Raw genomic sequence first — 22,973 nt, 5'->3', positions numbered from 1 at the left:
AGATTTATTGGGTAGAAATAAAACACTGTCCCCAGGTTCCTGATGTCTCATCTTCATCTGTCCCACTGTGGAAGAAATCTAGCCTTGTCTTTATCAAGCCCAGAAGTAGGGCTACAATCTAGAAATTCTGTGCTATTGGTTCATAGTCCAGTTTAGTCTTTGTCCCCATCTGGCTGGCTTAGCCTTTGTTCCCAGCTGTACTCTGGTCAGCACTGCATTTTATACCTAGTAGCCAGGCCTGCACTTGGAGCCCACTTGGCTGCTAGATGCACATGGCTGCCACTGAGAGAGAATGCACAAGTGCATGATTATGCATTACTGAACAAGAAGTGCTTGCTAGATTCTGATTATATTGTCTAGAGTTCGGGAAGGACCAGGTACTCTTTCAAACTAACCAATCAATTTTCCAATTGTTTGCTGGCTTGTGTTGGGCCTTCCTCCTAACCAATTCATTTCCTAGACCTTCTGGGTGTCTGCATCCCTTATCCAATCTGATTCTTATCCCAGGCTACACACTTTCACTTTTTGGTCATCATTTTGACTCCTACTATGTATGCCTCATAGTAGAAAAGTAGAAGGACCACCCCCTGTGTCATCTTGGCTTCTACTCTGCATGCACCCAGCATAGGAATTTCCCCTGCTATTTTATCCTTCCCCCTCACTAATCCCTGTTAATGGCCAGTAACAAATCCTTTTCGTCTACTTCAGGGATTGCATCTTTAAGGTGGAGGATGAAGCAGTCTCCTTGGCAGCCTATGAATGCTGCAGCTTCCTAGTGAAGCAGGATTATTGTCCGACTCATCTCCTTATTACGTTTATGTTTAATGTTTGATCCCCTTTGCTATCTTCCTTTATTTATAACAAACCAGCTACATACACTAACAATTTCAATTCTCTCAAATTTTTTGAGGATAGTTTTGTGTCCCAACATGTGATCTTAATGTTTATCCTTGAGAATGTTCCATGTGCACTGCAGAAGAATGTATAATCTGCTGTTCTTGGATGAAGGCTCTGTAAATGTCAATTATGTCCATTTGGTATAATGTGTCACTTAAGGCCAATATTTCTTTATTGATTTTCTGTTGGCATGATCTGTTTATAGTTGTAAATGGGGTATTTAAGTCCCCCGATATGATTGTGTTTTTGTCAGTTTCTCCCTTTTGTTCTGTTAGTACTTTATATATTTCAGTGCTCACTGGCTAGGTGCATATATATTGAGAAGTGTTAGGTCTCCTTAATGTAGTTTCCCCTTTATCATTATAAAATTGTCCATATTGTCTCTTGTTATATTTAAATCTATTTTATCAGATCTAAATATGGCTACACTTGCTTTTCTGTAGATGTCATTTGTTTGGAGAATCATTTTCTGCCCTTTTAATCTGAATCTGTATTTCTCTTTGCAGCTTAGATATCCTCTTAGTGTACCCTGAAGGCGATGTATGGTTGGGTTTTGTTTTTTAAACCAACGTACAGCTCTGTGCCTTTATATTGGTGAATTCAGCCCATTTAAATTTAGGGTAATTATTTATGCATGAGTATTTCCTATAGCCATTTTATTTTGTGTTTTCTGTTAGCTCTGTGCCTACATTAGTTCTTTTCCTTTGTGTTTCTGTTTTTTGTTTTTTTGTTTGGTGGTATTCCCTACTTTCCCTCTCTGTTTCTGCTTTTTTAGTTATGTGTCTCAGTTTTAGTATTTTTTGTGTGTGTGTGTGGTTACTATTAGATTTATTAAAAAGAAAGTTTCACACATACAGTAGCTCTTTTTCTTTTGAATGCATTTGATCTCCATCACCTCTTGCAAACTTAGAATTTATGACCTTCACTTTTATGTTTTGCTGTAACAAATTGTTTCCATTTACTATGTGAGTTTATTGGTGACCTTACCTGTAGTTTTCTGACTTTTTGTTATTTGTTTAGGGTGGAATAATCCCCTTGAGTATTTTCTGCAATGGGGTCTCCTAGTGATAAATTATCTCAGCTTGTATATGTCTCATAGAGCATTTATTTCTCCCTCATATCTAAATGATAACATTTCTGGATATATTATTCTTGGATAGTAATTCCTCTCTTTCAGTAGTTTGGATATTTGGTACTATTCCTGGCTTGTAGAGTTTCTGCTGAGAACTCTGATGAGAAAATAATGGGTTTTCCTTTATAGGTTACTTTTTCTTTTCCTTGGCTGTTGTGAGAATTCTTTCTTTGTCTAATATTTGACAGTTGTAATAAAATGTGCTTTGAAGAACGCCTTTTTGGATTGAAATTACTAGGAGTTTTGTTTGCTTAATGGATTTGAGGATCTAGCTCTTTCCATAGGTTTGGAAAATTCTCATCAACTATTTTCTGAATAGGCTCTCCATTACCCTCTCTCTTTATTCTTTTACTGGTATGCTTATTACTCTATATGGCACCAAATTCAAGAACCTAGAATAAATGGATAAGTTCTTAAAAAAACATAACCTTCCTAGACTTAATAATGAAGAATTAGAAAATCTAAATAGAGTAATCAATAGTGATAAAATTGAAACAACCATTAAATCCTCCAAAACAGTAAAAGTCCAGGACCACATGGATTCAGTAGTGAATTCTACTAAATATTCAAAGATTTGATACCTATTTTCAAACTCTTCCAAAAAATCGAGGAAGGCAAGATACTTCCTAACATATTTTATATGTCCAACATAACTGTGATACCAAAACCTAGCAAGGGTAACACAAAAAAAAGAAAGCTATAGACCAATACTTTGATGAATACAGATGAAAATGCTAAACAAAATAATGTCAAATTGAACACAACAAAAATTTTACAAAATAATACAGAATGGTCATCATACAGAATCACCTGAAATTTACATGAACAAAATTCACACAACTACAGCTATAAAGAAACCACAATGAGACTGTTAAGAGGGCTGGAGATGTAGAAGGGAGAAGTTCCACACCTACATAATGGCATATTAAAAATAGAGAGGAATATCTCACTTGTAGAGGTCCCCCTCAGAAGTAAGGGTTTCTATCCGTAAGATTAGATGAAAAAAAAATGGTACATTTACTCAATGGGATACTACAAAGCCATACAAAAGGAACTCTTACCTTTTTTAAAATATATTTTTTTATTTTATTGATTATGCCATTAAATTTGTTCTATTCCCCCCTCTGTTCCCCTCCACCCTGCACAACCCTCCCTTACCATTCCCCCTCTTTAGTTCATGAACACATGTCTCAAGTTCTTTAGATTCTATATTTCCCACACTATTCTTGCCCTCCCCCCATCTATTTTCTATCTACTGTCTATGCTACTTATTTTCTGTACCTTCTCCCCCCTTCTCCTTCTCCCACTCCCCTGTTGCTAACCCTCCATGTGATCTTCATTTCTATGGTTCACTCCTTATCTAGCTGTCCTCTTAATTTGCTTTTGTTTTAGGTGTGGTTGTTAATAACTGTGAGTTTGCTGCCCTTTCACTCTTCATCTTTTTTATCTTCTTTTTCTTAGGTAAGTCCCTTTAACGTTTCATATAATAAGGGCTTGGTGATGATGAACTCCTTCAATTTGGTCTTAACTGAGAAGCACTTTATCTGTCCTTCCATTCTAAATGAAAACTTTGCTGGATAGAGCAATCTTGGTTGTAGGTCTTTGGTTTTCATGACTTGGAATACTTCTTTCCAGCCCCTTCTTGCCTGTAAGGTCTCTTTTGAGAAATCCACTGACAGTCTGATGGGAACTCCTTTGTAGGTGACTGTCCCCTTATCTCTTGCTGCTTCTAGGATTCTCTCCTTCATTTTAATCTTGGCTAATGTAATGATGATGTGCCTTGGTGTGTTCCTTCTTGGGTCCACCTTCTTTGGGACTCTCTGAGCTTCCTGGATTTCCTGGAAGTCTATTTCCTTTACCAGAATGGGGAAGTTCTCTTTTATTATTTGTTCAAATAAGGTTTCCACTTGTGACTGTTCCTCTTCCCCTTCTGGTACCCCTATAATTTGGATGTTGGAGTGTTTAAAGATGTCCTGGAGGTTCCTAAGCCGCTCCTCATTTTTTTGAATTCTTGTTTCTTCATATTTTTCTGTTTGGTCATTTTTTCCTCAAATCAAGGGAGTAGACCAGAAAGAAGGAACTCTTACCTTTTGCAAAAGCATGAATGTAGCTGGAGATTATTATGCTAAGTGACAAAAGCCAAAAGGTGTAAGACAACTACCATAAGATCTTATATTTGGAATCTAATGAACAAAATAAACTGATGAAAAAATAGAAACAGAAGCCTGGATACATGTAACAGACAGAGAGCTATCAAATGGGGGGGTAAAGGAAGGACTGAATGAAAAAAGTGAAGGGATTAGCCAAAGTTCAAATATGCATAACCCATAGACACAGACAACAGTGTGGTGATGGCCTGAGGGAAGAGGGGATCAGAGCAGGGGAAGCTGGAAAAAAGGGGGTAAGGGGACATATATAATATAAACAATAAACATAAAGGAAAAACATCTAATCAGAAGAGCAAAAAATTTAAAAAATACAAAAAAACTGAGAAAATGTATGAAACCTCTGGAACAACTTTAAGCATACCAACATTCACATTCATGGGGGTGCCACAAGGAGACATGAGAGAGCAAGAAATCAAAACCCCATTTGAAAAAATAATGACAGAAAACTTCCCTAACTTGGTAAAGGAAATGGACATAAAATTCCAGGAAATTCAGAGAATCCCAAACAAGATGAATCCAGAGGCCAACACCAAGACATTACAATTAAATGCAAAAGATTAAAGAGAAAGAGAGAATGTTAAAAGCAGCAACAGAAAAAGCTGTTAGTTATGTACAAAAGAGTTTCCATAAGACTTTCAGCTGATTTCTTAATAGAAATTTGAAAGCCAGAAGGGAGTGGCAAGAAATATTCAAAGGGATGTAAAGCAAGGGCTTACAACCAAGATTACTGTACCCATTAAAGCTATCATTTAGAATGAAAGGACATATAAAGACTTTCCCAGACAGGAAAAAGCTAAAGGAGTTTATCACCACAAAACCAGTGTTAAATGAAATGTTAAAGGGTCTTCTTTAAGAATAATGAAAAAAGATTAAAAATATGAGTATTAAAATAGCAATAAATATATATCTATGGAAAATTATATCTAAAAAGTAAAGTACCAAACAAGCAGAACAGAAAATGACTCCTAGATACAAAACACATTTTGACAGTTGCTAAAGGAGAGATGACTTGGGGGGCTGAGTGAAAAATGTGAAGAAATTAAGAAATACAAATTTGTAGTTACAAAATAGTCATGGGGGTATAAAGTATAGGGAATATAATCAATAATATTCTGATAACTGTGTATGGTGTCAGATAGGTACAACATTTATTGGGATGATTACTTCCTAAGTTATATAATGTCTAATCACTGGGGTGAAACTAATATAATATTGTATGTCAAATGTAATTGAAAAATAAAAAGTAATTTAAAATAATAGTAATAATATCACAATCTAGTTGTGTTTATTCCAGGGCCACAAGAATTGTTTAACATATGCAAATTGATCAATGTAATTAAACACATTAACAAAATAAAGAATAAAAATCATACGAACTTATCAATAGATGCAGAAAAACTTTTCATAAGATACAACATCCATTTATAATTAAAACATTCAATAAAATAATTATAGAAACAATGTACCTCAATGAAATAATGTCCATATGTAACAAATACTCAGCAAATATCATAATGGTGATAAACTAAAAGATTTTCCTCTGAGATAAGGAACAAGGCAAGTATATCCACTCTTATTACTGTTATTAAACACAATTCTGAAGTCCTAGACAGAGCAATCACGCAGGAGAAAGAAATAAAAGGCATCCAAATTAGGAATAAAGAAGTAAATGTTTCAGTTTTGGCAAATAACATGATTCTTTACACAGACAGCCCTAAAGACTCCACCAAAAATTTTTAGAGAAATAATAAACAAATAAAGTTGCAGGATAGAAAATCAATGTACAAAAATCCACTGCATTCCTATATACCAACAATGAAATTTCAGAAAAAGAAATTAGAACACACAATTCTTTTTTGCAATTGCAACAGAAAACAAAATACCTATGAATAAACTTAACAAAGGATGTGGAGGACTAACATACTGAAAACTACAAAGCATTATTTAAAAAGCTTGGAAAACACTCCAGCTCTCCTTACCTCCCTCATGTTTGGGCTGGGGTGGGGAGAAAAGGCAGAAAACTGTAATTGAACAACAATAAAAAAAAGCTTGGAAAAGACACAATGAAATGGGGAGATATTTTGTGTTCATGGGTGGGAATAATCAACATAGTTAAAAGACCCATATTACCTAAAGCAATATATAGATTAATTAAATTCTCAATAAAATCCCAATGACATTTATTAAAGAAATAGAACAAAAAACCACCAGATTTGTATGGGACCACAAGAGACCCTGAATAGCCAAAATGATCCTAAGAAGAAAGAATGAAGCCAAAGTTATACTGCCTGATTTCAAATTATCCTACAGAGTGATGATAATCAAAACAGCATGATATTGGCAGAAAAACAAAGAGACCAATTGAGCAGAATTAAGAGCTCAGAAATAAACTCACATGTATATCAGCAAATAATTTTTGACAATGCCAAAACATACAGTGGGGGAAAAAGCCTCCAATAAATGATGCTGCAAAAATTGGAAAGTCACACACAAAAGAATGAAACTAGCCTAAGGTTTGTCCCCATGTACAAATATTAACTCAAAATTGATCAAAGACATAAATATAAAATCTGCAAAAATAAATACATAGAAGAAAACATAGATCCTAAACATGGACCTTGGTTTTACAGAAGATTTTATGAATTTGCCCCCAAAAGCAAGGGAAGTAGAGGCTAAAATAAATAAATGGGATTGTATCAAACTAAGAAGCTTCTGGATAGCAAAAGAAAACTCCAACAAAGCCATGATGCAACCAGCTTATTGGGAGAAGATATTTGCTAATAATAGCTCTGATAAGGGGTTAAAACCCAAAATATATAAAGAATTCATACTAGTCAACACCAAACAAACACTCCAATTAAAAAATGGGCAGAGAACCTGGACAGACACTTCTCCCAAGAAGATAAACAAGTGGCCAAAAGATATATGAGAACATTCTAAGGGAAGGAGCCTTAGGTATTCACCCAGGTGGAGCATCCCACTTCTCCACGTTGTGATGCTGTTATGTGGGGGAGGGGTCAGAGAGGGAACAAAACTGCTTGCCTGGCTCTCTGCTTTCAGCTATTTCCCCTGCTTCCCACAGGCAAATTGGGCCCTTCTGGTACTGATTCCTGGGTGGGTGGGCTTGTGTACATTCTAGGACCCCATGGGTCTCCCCAGTGAACTCTCCTGTGAGGCTGAGTTTCTCCCATCTCTGCAATTCCCACAGATTTTTATAGCCAGAGGTTTTGAGGCATTATGTCCCCATACTGGAACCCTAGGTTGCATGGGCTGTCTCACTCCCCAGTTGTTCCTCCTGGTTTATCTGCACAAGGATGTGGGACTGTGTGGTCTGCCAACTGCTGCCTCGCCTGCTCCAGTCCTCCAGCTGCCGCCTTGCTATGCATTCTCTCTGCCCCTGCTGACAGTCTACCAGTCTGGATGAATGTTTGTTCTTTAACTTCTTGGTTGTCAGACTTCCATACAGTTCAATTTTCTGGCAGTTCTGGTTGTGTTTTGTTTTTGAATTTGTTGTTGTCCTTTCTTTGGTTGTGTGAGGAGGCAAAGTGTGTCTACATATGCCTCCATCTTCGCCCAGGACAGAGCTGAATTATTCTTCTATAGATCATTGGATATAGAAGATGTGGTACACATATACAATGGAATACTACTCAGCTGTAAGAAAAGGTGAAATACTGTCATTTGAAACAACATGGACAGACTTTGAGACTATTAGGGTAGATAAAATAAGTTGGATGGAAAAAGTAACGTATGATTTTACTCATATGTGGAATATAATACTGAAAGTAACAAATGAACAAACAAGAGAAACAATGAAACAAACACTCATAGACACAGACAATAGTATGGTGGTTATCAGAGGGAAGGAAGTTGGACGATAGTAAAGGGTAAAGGGGGCAACTATATGGTGATGGAAGATAATTTAATTTTCAGTGGTGGGCACACACCGCAATACAAAATTCATGTATCACTGAAATGTACACTGGATACCTATGTGACCTTATTAACCAATGTCACCCCAATACATTTTTTTAAAAAAGAAAAATTAGAAAAAACCAAAGTATTGAAAAAAATTATCAACCAAGAATAATTGTTTTTGGTATCTCTCTGCCAGGAGTTTTGAACAATTCCAGGACAGATAAAGCACTGGATTTTACTTGTTTTTGAATCTCAGCACTAAACCCAGAGTCTTTCAACATAGAAATGCCCTGGAAATGTTTGTCCAGTAAAGAAGGTTAATAGTTATCCAGTGCCTGGCTCCAAGTAAGTAATAAATGGCCCATAAGCCAGCTCACCCCTGCTGTTGCTGTAAATAGACCAACCAGTTTACCTTTGATTTAAAAGTCTGGTCAGCTGACATCCTGAAGAGACCACCTTTCACAAGGAGCCCTTCACCCTCACTCTCCTACTGGCTTTCTATCAACACTGAGCTCTCAGCTGAGATCGTTGGGGTGCAGGGTTTCTAAGGACTGCTTGAGTTATTTGTTACCAATTTTCTGATTATAAATTAGTCTTAACCACCTGCAATGCTTCCTGAAATAATGTACACTGCTGATGATTCTATGGTAAACTACATCAACCTGTGGCCTGAAAATACCGTGATTTATCTGGCTGGTATTGGAAGACAGTGTTCTCTGCGGCTCCCAGCAATCAATGTCCTTGTCTCACTTACAAGAGTGTCTGCTCATTAGTATGACATCAGAAGTATGTCTCTGTCCTTAAGGTATACAGATGTTGAATCATTTTGTCATACACTTGAAACTAATATAATATTGTCTGTCAAATATACTTTAATCTTATAAAATGGGGAGGGAAAAAAGTACTTTAGCTTAATCATCCAGTTATTTCTTCTGTGTTAAAACAGAAAGCTAGTTTTCCAGGTGTGAGAAACAATTGATTATCAGATAAGAAGCAAACCATGTGATTTTCTTTTGCAGAAAAAGAAATACTTTAAAGTCATTAAATCCTTGAAAGAGGCAAACCTCTAGTGTATCTTCTTCCTTTTGTTCTTATAAGGGCATTGGCTACATAGGATTAAAGCCCCATTCTTTTTTTTAAATTTATTTAATTATTTTTCAAGTATAGGTTTCTGTCTTTTACTCCATCCCAGCCCACCGCCCAGTGCTCCCCACTTCCCTCCCATTTCCACCCCCCTTAGCTGTTGTCCATGTGTCCTTTATACTTGTTCCTCTAAATCCCCTCCTCCTTTCCCCCTGAAATTCCCTCCCCTCTCCTCTCTGGTCACTATCCCCCGTTCTCTATTTCAGTGTCTTTGTTTGTTACTTTGTTTAACTTTTTTTCTTCTTTTTTTAAATTTTATTGATTATGCTATTACATTTGTTCTATCCCCCCTCCATTCCCCTCCACCCTGCACAACCCTCCCCCACCATTTCCCCCCTTTAGTTCATGAACACATGTCTCAAGTTCTTTAGATTCTATATTTCCCACACTATTCTTGCCTTCCCCCCATCTATTTTCTATCTACTGTCTATGCTACTTATTTTCTGTACCTTCGCCCCCTTCTCCTTCTCCCACTCCCCTGCTGCTAACCCTCCATGTGATCTTCATTTCTATGGTTCACTCCTGATCTAGCTGTCCTCTTAATTTGCTTTTGTTTTAGGTGTGGTTGTTAATAACTGTGAGTTTGCTGTTCTTTCACTGTTCATCTTTTTTATCTTCTTTTTCTTAGGTAAGTCCCTTTAACGTTTCCTATAATAAGGGCTTGGTGATGATGAACTCCTTCAATTTGATCTTATCTGAGAAGCATTTTATCTGTCCTTCCATTCTAAATGAAAACTTTGCTGGATAGAGCAATCTTGGTTGTAGGTCTTTGGTTTTCATGACTTGGAATACTTCTTTCCAGCCCCTTCTTGCCTGTAAGGTCTCTTTTGAGAAATCCACTGACAGTCTGATGGGAACTCCTTTGTAGGTGACTGTCCCCTTATCTCTTGCTGCTTCTAGGATTCTCTCCTTCATTTTAATCTTGGCTAATGTAATGATGATGTGCCTTGGTGTGTTCCTTCTTGGGTCCACCTTCTTTGGGACTCTCTGAGCTTCCTGGATTTCCTGGAAGTCTATTTCCTTTGCCAGAATGGGGAAGTTCTCTTTTATTATTTGTTCAAATAAGGTTTCCACTTGTGACTGTTCCTCTTCCCCTTCTGGTACCCCTATAATTCGAATGTTGGAACGTTTAAAGATGTCCTGGAGGTTCCTAAGCCTCTCTTCATTCTTTTGAATTCTTGTTTCTTCATCCTTTTCTGCTTGGTCATTTTTTCCTGCCTCTGGTCTGCTCCCCTGATTTGAGTCCCAGTTTCCTTTCCATTATTATTGGTTTCCTGTGCATTACCATTCATTTCAATTAGTTTACCCTTCATATGTTCCTCTAATTTGTGACTAAAATCAACCAGTTCTGTGAGCATCCTGATCACCAGTGTTTTGAACTGTGCGTCTGAAAGTTTGACTATTTCTTCATTGCTTAGATTTATCGGCTCTGGGGCTCTGAGTTCTTGAGCCATGTTTTGATCTGTCTGCCCCTGTTATGTATAAGGAGAGGCGCCCTAGGTGTTCGCCAGGGCGGTGCTACCCAGGTCGCTGGTTTGTGACGCTATATATGGGGGCGGGGTCAGAGAGGGAGAAGTGGTCCTCTCGCTTAACCAGTCTGCCTCACCGCTGGCCCCCACTTGCTTATCCGAGCACAAATGTGTGAGCCCGCCACCCTGCGCTGGCTGCCGGGGCCTGCGCCGTGACTGACTGTAGACAGCCAGCCCCACCTCTGCCCGCACCTGGGATCCGCACTCTCGGCTGCCTGTGCACTGCCCAGGTCGGGGGATCTTTTTTGCCCAACTCACTCTGCTGCTGGCTTCGCCCCCTCACCAGTTTAGCTGAGCAGTTCATTGTTTTTGGACTCCGTATTTGATTTTCTGTGTGGTTTGGTTGCATTTATTGTTGTTAAAACTTTGTTATTTTTAGATTTGGTTGTGCGAGGATACAAAGTATTCCCACCTATGCCTCCATCTTGGTGGAAATCCCCTCTATGGTCCACTTTGTTTAACTTTTATCGCCCTCTGAGTCTTGGTTTAAGAAAACAATATGGTCACTTTGAGGATTAAGGATTTAACATATTAACTGTATGGAGGATGCAATTTATTTTATATAAATCCCCTTATGAATAGTCCAACTTCTGCTTTTGTACCTGTATAGTGACAGGAAACTCATTTGATTGTCTGGGCTGTCTTTTTTTAACTTTTGATATTAATAATTCTTGAATTTTTTTTCTTACATTTAGAAAGCATATGTCTCCTGGGAGTTTGTATCTATTGCTTCCAGTTCTCTTTTTAGGATTGTGTGTTTTGATCTATTCATGTAAAGGGTTTGGATCTGTAGGTGGTGCATAGTAATTACTGAGTAATATATTGCTATTATTTGAACAATTATAGTATAATAATAATAATAATGTAGTGTATAACAGCCACTAACTTATTTAAAGGTAGAGATCATGTGCTCCAAGATCTCAGATTTTCCACACTAAACATACTTAGTTTTTTCAATCATTTTATTTCCAACTCTTAAAAAATTTTAAATGTTCTCTTCTCATTGTATTCTGTCCTCAAGTATGATTGTGTAGTTTCATAAACTATAATAAGAACTGTCTGACTAGCTCATAATAGAATGTAACTATCACTTCCATCATTTTAGATAGTATATTTCCATCAATTCAGCCTACATTTTGTTAATGGTGATTATTACTCACTTTTTACTGACCCTGAGCTGTCAGCTGAAATTTCTCAGTCTTTTCTATATGTGATGTTGCTTAGCCACATTGCTCCTATTCTTTAAGTAGCTGATCATTTTTTCTTTTGAATATAAAAGTGAGGCAAGTGATTTTTACTATTTAAAACTCATCATATTAGAGCCAACCCTGTTTAAGATCCTCTTGAATGTAAAATGATGAATCTTTCCAAAGCTCTGACACAATTCCTAGCTTGCCATTAGGGATCTCATGCATCAAAGAGAAATCCTTAGTCAAAATTAAAAGAGATGTATGGTGTGATTGAGACATGATTCTGCCAGTTACATCTGTCTAAAGCTAGTTGCTTTAGCAACAATTGAAGTAAAATATATGTCTGAAATGATGTAAGGTGTCTGACATTATCATCATCCAAACCATCTATGTGCCCTTGAGCAATCCTCTCAAGTATATAAATCCCATGTTTCACTTTCTTCATGTGTAAGAAGAGTATAGTAATATCTGCTTTACTTACCTTGCAGGAATATTGGGAGTACAGCTTATCACTAATTGTGGAAAAGGCTACCTAAGAATGCAGCCAAACCAGAAAAAACAAGAGACAGGATATGAGAAGTAACATTTCAGCTTCCATTGTCTGAAAACCTAGATCCATTGATGTTTGAAGTCATAGCAATTTCAGGTACTTCAGTTAACACATGTTCATTTGTTTGTTTTCCCTAAATTTAGTTTGAATTGGGTTGTAGTCAATTGCATATGAATGAGTCCTGACCAAAACATCTGGGGTAGGGCAGAGGATGACTTCGTTAATGTGATGATAATCCATGAGGATTAAAACATCCAAACTTCCTCCCCTTGCTTAAGGACTGTAGAAGACAAAGAGAGAGGAAGCATAATGAGACACACGGGGAGGCTCCAAAATGGGGGGATGACTCAGATGTAATCTATTGGATATTTGATTAATTACTTGGAAGGGAGCATGGCCTTTTGGGATGAGGTACCAGAGACTCAGTTATACCATCCATAGCTGCAAGTAGAGCAACTTAGTTACTACTACATCACTTCAGTCTTGCTGGGCTAATAGAGAATTGTGTTGATGCTATCCCAGTTAGCAGTTCAGTTGGTGCTTATGATGAGCTGAAGATGTGACTTTTGTTTAATGACTGATGGCCAGGAGATTTTTTAGGGCACTGAAACTTTTGTATGATACACTAATGGTGCATACATGACTCTATACATTTGTCAAAACCCATAGGACTTTACAGCACAAAGAGTGAACCCTAACATACACATTAAAAAAATTATTTAGGAGATTAAGGGATCCCAGAATGGAACACCGACTATGGCAAATGAATGCCACTGTATTATAAATATATAATGAAAATTTATACATGTCACTGTGTAAAAAATATACATGTATTATATTTTAAAATAAGCTCAAAAGTGATGACAAGCAAAAATAAAAAAGCAATTGCTTATAAATGTTTTGGGGTACTTTTAATCTAATACAAATTAGAGATCAGATTAACATTAAAGAGTTTGTTCATTTGAAGATAAACTGATGAGCAAAACAGAGACATGGAAGTAGAGACATGGAAACAGGGAACAGACTGATGGCTGAAGAGGAAAGGTGGTAGGGGGAATGATGAGAAGAAGAAGAAGGGAGTGTTTAAAGAACATGTATGAATGATGCATGGACATGGACAACAGTGTGAGGATGGACAGTGGAAGGGGGGGATGGGATGGGCAGAAGAGGGCAAAGGGGGAAAATTGGGACAACTGTATTAGAATAAACAAGAATAAAAATTTTAAAAAGAGGTTTTTCACTTGTTGCTGAGTATAATTTCCAAAGTGAAACAATTGGGAAAATGTACTTAAAACATGTGGGCACATTCTTGATTACAATTTCATGAAATTTGCCCAGCCTAATTAAGAAGAAATATTGATAGTTTGTGTGGGTATGGATATTTTGCTCTTAATTTCAAATTATTTCAAATTAATTTCCTCTTCCCCAATCAAAATGAATTTCAGCAAACCCTTGATAATAGAAATGAGTGATGAAATCAATTTGGTCCAGTTCCCTTAAGGAAAAATTCTCCCCTATTGATCATTCTTGATTTTCTACTGTATATGAGTAATCTATGGACACTACACATATAAAATACTTCTCCTCCACATTCCTCTACCCCAAAAGAAGCATCTTCATAATCTACTGGCCTCTGCCTTTTAAAGTGAGAGTTGGGGTATAGGGCAGGAAAACAAGTATAGTGTGGCCTCCAGCTGGTCCCATTTCCTCAGTCTCCCAAGACTACTGTCTTTTTACAGAGTTCAGCACAAACACAGAGAATGGTGCCTATGAAATTCTTATACTTTACTCTGGTTGAAACATGTCTCCTCACCACTTTCACCTTTAATCCATTTTCATTCTTTATTTGCCCTCAACTATCAGCTTGCTTTTGTTCCTTCTACACCTAGAGTCCAGTGATCTATTTCCATTCTATTTACTCTGTTGTTAATTCATTTTTATCTCACTGTGCTCTTGAACCAGCAACAAGCATTACTGAGTAGGCAGGGTCCCACCCTAGTTTCTTCCATTTCCTGTTATGGTCAGTTCTCTATGGGAACATGCAGAAAGAAGCACAGACTATTACTAAAATAGGTATTCCAGTCTAAGGACTGCAGACATGACTTTAGAGTGTTTTACCTTTTGAATATTTATATTCTTAATTTATTTGGCCTAACAGTAAAATTTCAAAGAGTTTTATAATAACACCCATTCACTATGAAATTAAATGCTTTATGAGTGTACTAAGGGTGTCAATGTCAGTTTTAATTTTAAATTATTCTTTGAGTGACTCTTAGTTTCCAACTAAACCTAGCCCCCTTTGCATACTGTGATATAAAATAGTTGACCAAATCTTACCTCTCCTTGGAAGATATTGTATGTTGGGTCACTTAACACTCATTCCTGTTGTAGACTGCTCTGCCTGGTTTTAGGAATTGTATCTTGATCCCTTGTGGCTAAGGGCGAGGGTCAACCTTTGGAATGCGAGCCGCAGGAGACAAAGCCTGTCTCTGGTAGTAAAGGCTGCCTCAGTTTCCTCTCCCTGCCCCCAAAGCTTGGTCAGAAGTCAATGATGGGTAAGACCCCTCACAGTGGGGGGCAACCTAAGCCAGACTCAATCACTTGGGAGGCCTTCATAGAAGGACTGGGGGGGGAGCTTCAACAAAGAGCAATGGACTCTCGCCCCCTGGCTTTGACAAAGCCTGAGTCCCCATGTTCTCTGGAAGAAGCGCTTCCTGGCTCTAATCCCCTTAAACCTGAATACCTGTTGGGGAGGGGGTGCAGCTCCTTGCCTTGCTAGAGTGTGTGCTGGGGAAAAATCTGGCATCACAAAGACCTCCTGATAAACCTGTGAAATCTGCTCTGCTAAGAGTGCTTTCATTCATATGTTAAGGGTTCGAGCAGGAAACCTTAAAACTCTGTTCCTGACAGACTCTGAAGCCCTCAGATTTCTTTGAAATGTTATCTACTGTTTGATCCTTGCCACCCTGTATTCCTGTGTATTAGAACCCAATAAAAGGCCCTGGAGGAGGGTGCTCTTGGGGCCTTTTTTTCCTCGGAGAAACTGGCCACTACTGGCCTTTGTCTCCCCTGAGAAACTGGCCACAGCTTACTTCTCCTCCCCAAGCAGATCACATCATGTCTCGGCCATATTCACTTTCATCCATGGCACTCGGGAGGATTCTTGAGGAAGTCGCTCCCACACATTCCAGCCCCCTTCTAGTTTGGCTTCCTGTACTGCTTATTCTGGAAAACAAAAACCATGGATTTGGTATACAGGCCTGTGACTCAGGTTTAGTTAAGCAGATGAAACTAAATGATACTTAGAATCAGAAGAAAGCAGTATGTGAGGCTGCAGCCATATTAGGGAGTAGGTCTTCTGAAAATCTTATGCTAGAGGCATCTGATACTTTAGAGAATTTGAGCAAAGTACCACACCCAGTCCCTAATGTCATACATATGGAGTGGTAGATGGTAACCACACTGGTGTTTCTGTTAGAATGTGCTCATGGTATGACTAGGCATTACCAGTCATAGCTTGGCTGAATTGTCCCTGCTGTGTAGTATTTGTCTGGTTCTTTGTCAGTCCTGGAGATCCAGAGATTTATCTAATAATCCAATGGATCCTTTTCTGTTTAAATTAAGTATAGTTAATTTTAATTTTGTTTACTTAATGATTTTAGAGAGAGAGGAAGGGAGAGAGAGGACTGAAGTGACACAGAAACATTGATTTGCTGTTCCACTTATTTATGCATTCATTCTTGATTCTTTTATGTGCCATGACCTGAGATCGAACCCGAAACCTTGGGTTAGAGCCAGGAGAAGCACTTCCTGGCTCTAACCAGGAAGTAACCAGTTGGTTACTTGGTGTAACCAACTGTACTATCCAGCCAGGGCCAAGATTGTGTTACTCTCTTATCTTGTCTCTATTTTCTTTGATGTTCGTCGTGGGTGGGTAGAATAGAGGGTGCTCAGAATGTTGAATGCAGGCTTATGCTACTCTGCCCATTTCAGTAATGGGCAGAGTTTGCAGGATTGATCCCTGCACATATGTGAATCAACCAGTGAGCATGAATGGGTGGAGCAGCAAGTTGATGTTTCTCTTTCTTTCTCCCTTTCTCTCTCTTTGTAAAAAACAATTGATAAAAAATGTAAAAAAGAGAGATCATTCCTCTTTAGATTTAAAATAATTTCTACTGAGCTCATCCTGATTATACTATATTGCATGCTCTCTGGGCTTCAATTTTTTACCTGTAAATGAGGAAGTTGAACAGATCAGTGGTTTGTAGCCATTTGGGTAATCACTATCTAAAAACCCTCACTTGCTGTTCCCTTCCTGCCAGAATGCACTTCCTGACAGCAGATAATCTGAAGTGGCAATGCTCATTAGTCCAGGGGTGCTTAACATTTTTTGTCCCCAGCCACTTTCAATAATCAAATTACAATGTAGACTTTCTTCCCTCAAAAGTGTGCATATTACTGTATGCATAAAATATCATACATATTTCAGAGATTCCAGGACCTTCTGAAGTCCATGCATTGCTGACCAGTAAAAACTGATACACAGGAAGATGTCCTTTTATTTAAAAACTCTATGAGTCTATGCAGTCAGCATGTTTGGCCCAAAGCAAAGGTTTTGGTAGATAGTTTCTCAGTCTTTCCATTCTTCTTCATTCTTTTCTTGTTAATGAGAACTTCCAGGATCTCTACTAAGAGTAGATTTACCTGATAAACTTACACTAAGGAATTCGAGCCTATATATATTACCCTTCTTGAAGCAGCTTGCTTTTGCAAAAAGGACACTGAAGGGGAAGGACCAAAAAGAACACACCTGGAATACTGACTTTTCAAACCTGGTGTCAGGTATGTGAGTGGGCTTTTGGAGGATGTAGCACTTGCCTTGAGTATTATACTACTTGGAATAAGTGACCCTCTAGTTTGTTTTTGGAAAAGGGTATTTCCTTCTCTTTAGGGCTTTGTCCACACATATATATCTGCATAATGTGACCTTTGTGGGTTTTAGCTGAAACCCCTATCACCAAGACTTTTTTTTTAAATTTCTTTTTTTTAGACTTTATTTATTTATCTTTAGAGGGGAAGGGAAGGAGAGGAGAGATATATCAATGTATGGTTGCTTCTGGTACATCCCCTGCTGGGAACTGGCCCCTGCTGGGAACTGGCCTGCAACCCAGGCATGTGCCCTGACTGGGAATTGAACCGCGATACTCTGGTTTGCAGGCCTGCGCTCAGTCCACTGAGCTACGCCAGCCAGGGCACCAAGACTTTAATAAAGTATATACCTGCACTAAATGTTTATTGCTAATTATGATTTAAAATTGGTAGCAGTAAATCAGTAATAGTAAAACTGCTTCACATTATGCTGAGTGAAATAAGCTAGGTAGTGAAAGACAAATACCATATGATCTCACCTTTAACAGGAACCTAATCAACAAAACAAACAAGCAAGCAAAATATAACCAAAGACACTGAAATTAAGAACAGGCTGACAGGGACCAGAGGGGCAAGGGGAGGGGATTATAGGGGAAAAGGGTGAAGGGTTTCCCAGAACAATTATAAAGGACACATGGACAATAACAAGGGGGGTGGAAACAGGGGAGGGTGGTGGGGAGGGTTGGGGTAGTCAGGAGGGATGGGGGGAAAGCAGAAAACTGTACTTGAACAACAATAAAAAATGTTAAAAAACGCTGCAGCCTTAGATTTTGATCTGAGCACATAGATCCAAATAGCACCCCCTTTTCTCTATTCCTTTGAGTCCTATTTTTTATTGGGAAATCCAGTGGCCTTTATACTTACATTGTGACTTTTATATAATGTTCTCTGTACATTTTCAAAATAACAAGTTAGGCTTCCTTCAGGACCCAAACATGTTTTTTAATACATAATAACACAATCATTTCTTATTTTGGGCATTGTGTTCTGGACCATTTAATTTTTCCTTTATTTCCTAGATAAAGAATAAAAGTTCAGTGGATAAATTCAACTTCTTCACTACATGGGTTTTGCAAATGAGCATGGTTTTGAGTAAACTGGCTTTTTGTGTTTGACCACTGGGCTACTTGTCAGGGATAGAAGAACACTTTTCACCAATTTCCCTGTGCTTTCTTTCTGAATTTAGTGAATTTCTGTAAAGTGAATTCTGTAACTGCACTTTCTTCCATGATCAAGACAAAGGCTCACCTTGAAAGAAAGATAAAACATGCAGACATCAAATATAACAAAACTTTGTCAAGAAAGGAGTGGAAAAGGTTATCTATGCTGAGACTGCCTGAACTTTTGGTACTGAGAGATATTTTGTCATCTGTTTAGGACTATGTGGGAGGTCCCTGAATATAGAATCTCCTTTATGGCATATTATCATAATGCCAAGGTTGTGAGGATTTTTCTCCTGGCCCTGTATATTTCTTGCATCGACATTTACAGGTTTTTATTTCATTATCTGTAGTCTATGTGGACAGCATGTTTGGCCCAAGGCAAAACATGATTAATATAATATGGTTGCAATAGTATACTATATACTTTATCAATAGGCCGACAATAATAGTTTCTGGCTCGAAATCTATCTTTACTTTATTTTCATTGTTAACACTATTACAGATGTCCCCATTTTCCTTTCTTCGCTGCCTATACCCAGATCCGCCCTTACCCTTCCCTCTGGCCATCACCATACCAGTTTTCTGTGTCTACGGGTTATGCATATGTGTTCTTTGCTGGATCCCTTCCCCTTCTTTCATTCAGTGCCCCTCCCTTCTGACTGTCAATCTGTTCTGTGTATCTATGCCTCTGTTTCTATATTGTTATGTAGTTTACTTTGTTTTTTAAATTATTTTATTGTTGTTCAATTACAGTTGTCTGCATTTCCCTCCCATCGCTTCGCCCTACTCCAGCAAAACCCACCTCCCTCCCTTGCTTCCACCCTCCCCCTTGGTTTTGTCCATGTGTCCTTTATAGTAGTTCCTGAAAACGCTTCCCCCCATTGTCCCCTCCCCCCTCCCCTCTGGCTATAATTAGATTGTTCTTAATTTCAATGTCTCTGGTTATATTTTGTTTTCTCTTTTCTTTTGTCGATTATGTTCCAGTTAAAGGTGAGATCATATGGTATTTGTCTTTCACTGCCTGGCTTATTTCACTTAGCATAATGCTTTCCAGTTCCATCCATGCTGTTGCAAAGGGTAGGAGCTTCTGTTAATTAGATTCCACATATAAGTAAAATCTGTCTTGAAATCTCAGTTTCGAAACTTCAAATTAACTCTCAGCATTTATGGACTGTCAAAGCTATATAACTTGGAGAAAGTTACTTAACAAATCTGGGCTTTGTTTTTCAACTATAAAATGGGAACAAATAGTACCTAAAACACAGAATTATTTGGAGGAATAAATAATAAGATTAAAGATGCAAAACTGGTAGTACAACTAGCACATTGCCAACTCACAGATGATAAAGTATTCTCCCCTTCCAGAACAAAAGTAATTTACTTAAAAAAGGATGACTATAATTAGTGCTTTAAGTAGTAATTCCTCAAAGAAAAGAATTTAGGTAACCTGCTTTTAAAAATGTTTTTAATCTGTTAATTGCAGCACTATGAAGTTTTATTGATGATGAAGTGTTAATTCTGTACAATTACATAACAAGGCATAAAGCACTTTGCAAATTATAGAGTGTTAAACAAATGCTAAACATGATTAAATAATAATCAATAAAAATTAAAACTATAGAAAATTCTTGAAAAGGGGAAGCTCATGGTATTTATTTGTTTGTATTTTTCATGTTTACTTAAGTCTCTTACATCTTAAAATGTCACAAAGTATTTCTATTAATTTAGAATTTCAGATTTATGCATATTTAGTTACAAATTAAAATTAGTTCACATGTACTTATAACTTTGCCCAAAATTTACTTTAAAATGATTTTACTGAATACCTGAACATCTTATCTTAGAAAAACACAGTTGAATATTTGTTCAACACTATTATTTTATTCTCAGCATTGTCTTGAAATGCCCTTTCATATTATTTAGGTTTTTATGTATCTTATTTGGACAAATGCACTGTTTCCTTGAAGGTTATTAACTCATGAATCCTGTGGGGTAAATTGCAGATGTGATGGGGTAAATATGTTTATAAAAACTATATTAATGATAATTTATATTGTATCATGTCATTTTATGTACAAAACAACAAAGAAAATAAGCCAAAAGAATAATTTTAGAATCATAAGGTAAGCATTAAGTGATTGTGAAACATTTATTTAAAAGAAAATTATCCGGGGGAGGCTGGGATGGGAGAAATAGACAAAAAAAACTGTACTTGAAAAATAACTAAATAAAAATTTTTTAAAAAGCTATTAGAAAAAATGAGAATAATACATCATCTCTGTAGTATTCATTCTCCCCAGTAATGCATAACATTAGTTTAATCATGAAAAAATATCAGATTAACCCAAATTGAGGGTTATTCCACAAAATTCCTGAAGTAGTCATCAAAAGTATCAAGGTCATAAGAGATAAGGGAAGACTAAGGTTACATTTGAAAAAAACTAAGGACTTGTGATCACTAAATGCAACATGGTATACTGGATTAGATTCTAGAACACAATAAGGACTTTAATGGAAAAAAACTGGTCAAATCTGAACAAAGTCTGTAGTTTACTGAATACATTGCACTGATGTCAATTTCTTATTTTCAATTGTTGTCATGTAAGATGTTAACCTCAGGGGAAGTGGAATGTAGGAAGGGCATTAGAGGAATTCAATGTACTCTATCAACTATTCTGTAAATCTATCATTATTTCAAAATAAAAAAGGTTTTAAAAGCTAAAAAAAAGAAAATTATCTCCTCAAACCAATAATAAAAGCTCAAACATTTCCTTCATTTCCATTTTAATATATTTTTTAAAGATTTTATTTATTTATCTTTAGAGAGGAAGGAGAGAGGGAGAGAAACATCAATGTATGGTTGCCTTTCATGCACCCCCTGCTGGGAAGTGGCCTGCAGGGAACTGGTCTGCAACCCAGGCATGTACCCTGACTGGGAATCGAACCATGATTGTCTGGTTTGCAGGCCCGTGCTCCATTTTAATATTTTTTACATTTCAGAATTACACTACTGAAAAAAGATAAAGAATCATCTTGATCTGTCTATATCCTTAATTTGAGTGGGCTTTACCCTTTTCTTTTTAAGTAGACCTAAATAAGACAAATGTCCACCTCTTTTGTGTGTAAAGACAGAACCATAGAACTTAGCTTTTGAGCCTATTGTTATTTGACCTTTCCTCCCTGGGTAAGACAAAGTCTTGTCACCAATGATATAATGGCAAATAAACCATCTAGTTCATAGATGTAATGCAACTGGCCAGAAGGAAATGACTTTTGTGAGGATATTATTCTCTTAAAAGAAAAGAAACCTGGGTTTAGATCCCAGCTTTATCATTAACTCACTATATGATACAGGAACCAGGTTCCTTCTCTCTTACCTTCTTCATCATTAAAATGGACGCTTAGACTAAATCATCACTCATATCTCTTTCAGTTATTATGTACTATTATTATTATTTAGCCAATTTGTAGTGGAATTTAACAATGTTGCTATAAGGGTGTTCTTTTGATTTTAATCAGGCTAATGTTCCTTGACCTAAATAGGAAAGATAAATGCAGTCTAGTTCAGGAAATTTCACCATGGGGTGTTTTATTTCAAAATACATGATCATTGTCTCTTAAAGCACATTTGGAGGAAGCAGACAGGAAGAAAATGAAAATAGTAAAAGGTGAGCTTGTACAAAGCAGCAATATTTATGGGTTCTTAGAAACTTGAATATCATTATTTCTTTTACTTATTAAAATGCTGCTTTTCTTAACAAGTTCAGTCCAAACTCTCCTACTCCTGGAAGACTTGTCTGACTTCAACCCTGAAATTTCACTCTTTATCCCAGTCCTGTAGGATCTCTGACCCCCTTTATGAAATCTTGCAGTGCTAGATATGACATTATTAGGAGGCCCTTACCACATATATGTTGCTTTATATTTGAGACAATTGCATAATGTCTTATCCACTTATCTAGCTTCTAAAAAGCTGCTGGGAGGTGACACCCTTTCTTTTACCATCACCCCCTCCCACAGTTTTTCCCGCATTCTCTCTTCCCCAATTGTATTTGATTCAGTTGTCTGTTTTTAGCAGCGATTCAATAGATGTTTGCTGAAAGGAGCTAAGGCTGTGTGAGGGAAGAGAACATCAGAATAAACTCTAGACACACCAAAAGCAAGTGGGAAAAATTCTTTAAATAAACAAAGCATCACCCACATGTTCTGCCAGAACCAAGGATACAGAATAAAAAGACAAAGCTCAGGCAATATAGTTTAGTCTATTGTCAACATGTCTGACCAAATGCAAATTCAGATTAATTTACATTTTCCCCATGTATTTTACCACACTTACTCAGCACTGTTCTCACCA

The sequence above is a fragment of the Artibeus jamaicensis genome, unplaced genomic scaffold (genome assembly GCF_021234435.1).
Source record: "Artibeus jamaicensis isolate MK-2021 breed Jamaican fruit bat unplaced genomic scaffold, CSHL_Jam_final contig_241, whole genome shotgun sequence".
Classification (NCBI taxonomy): Eukaryota; Metazoa; Chordata; class Mammalia; order Chiroptera; family Phyllostomidae; genus Artibeus; species Artibeus jamaicensis.
The sequence above is the reverse complement of the archived record's forward strand: the minus strand, read 5'-3'. Positions refer to the sequence as shown.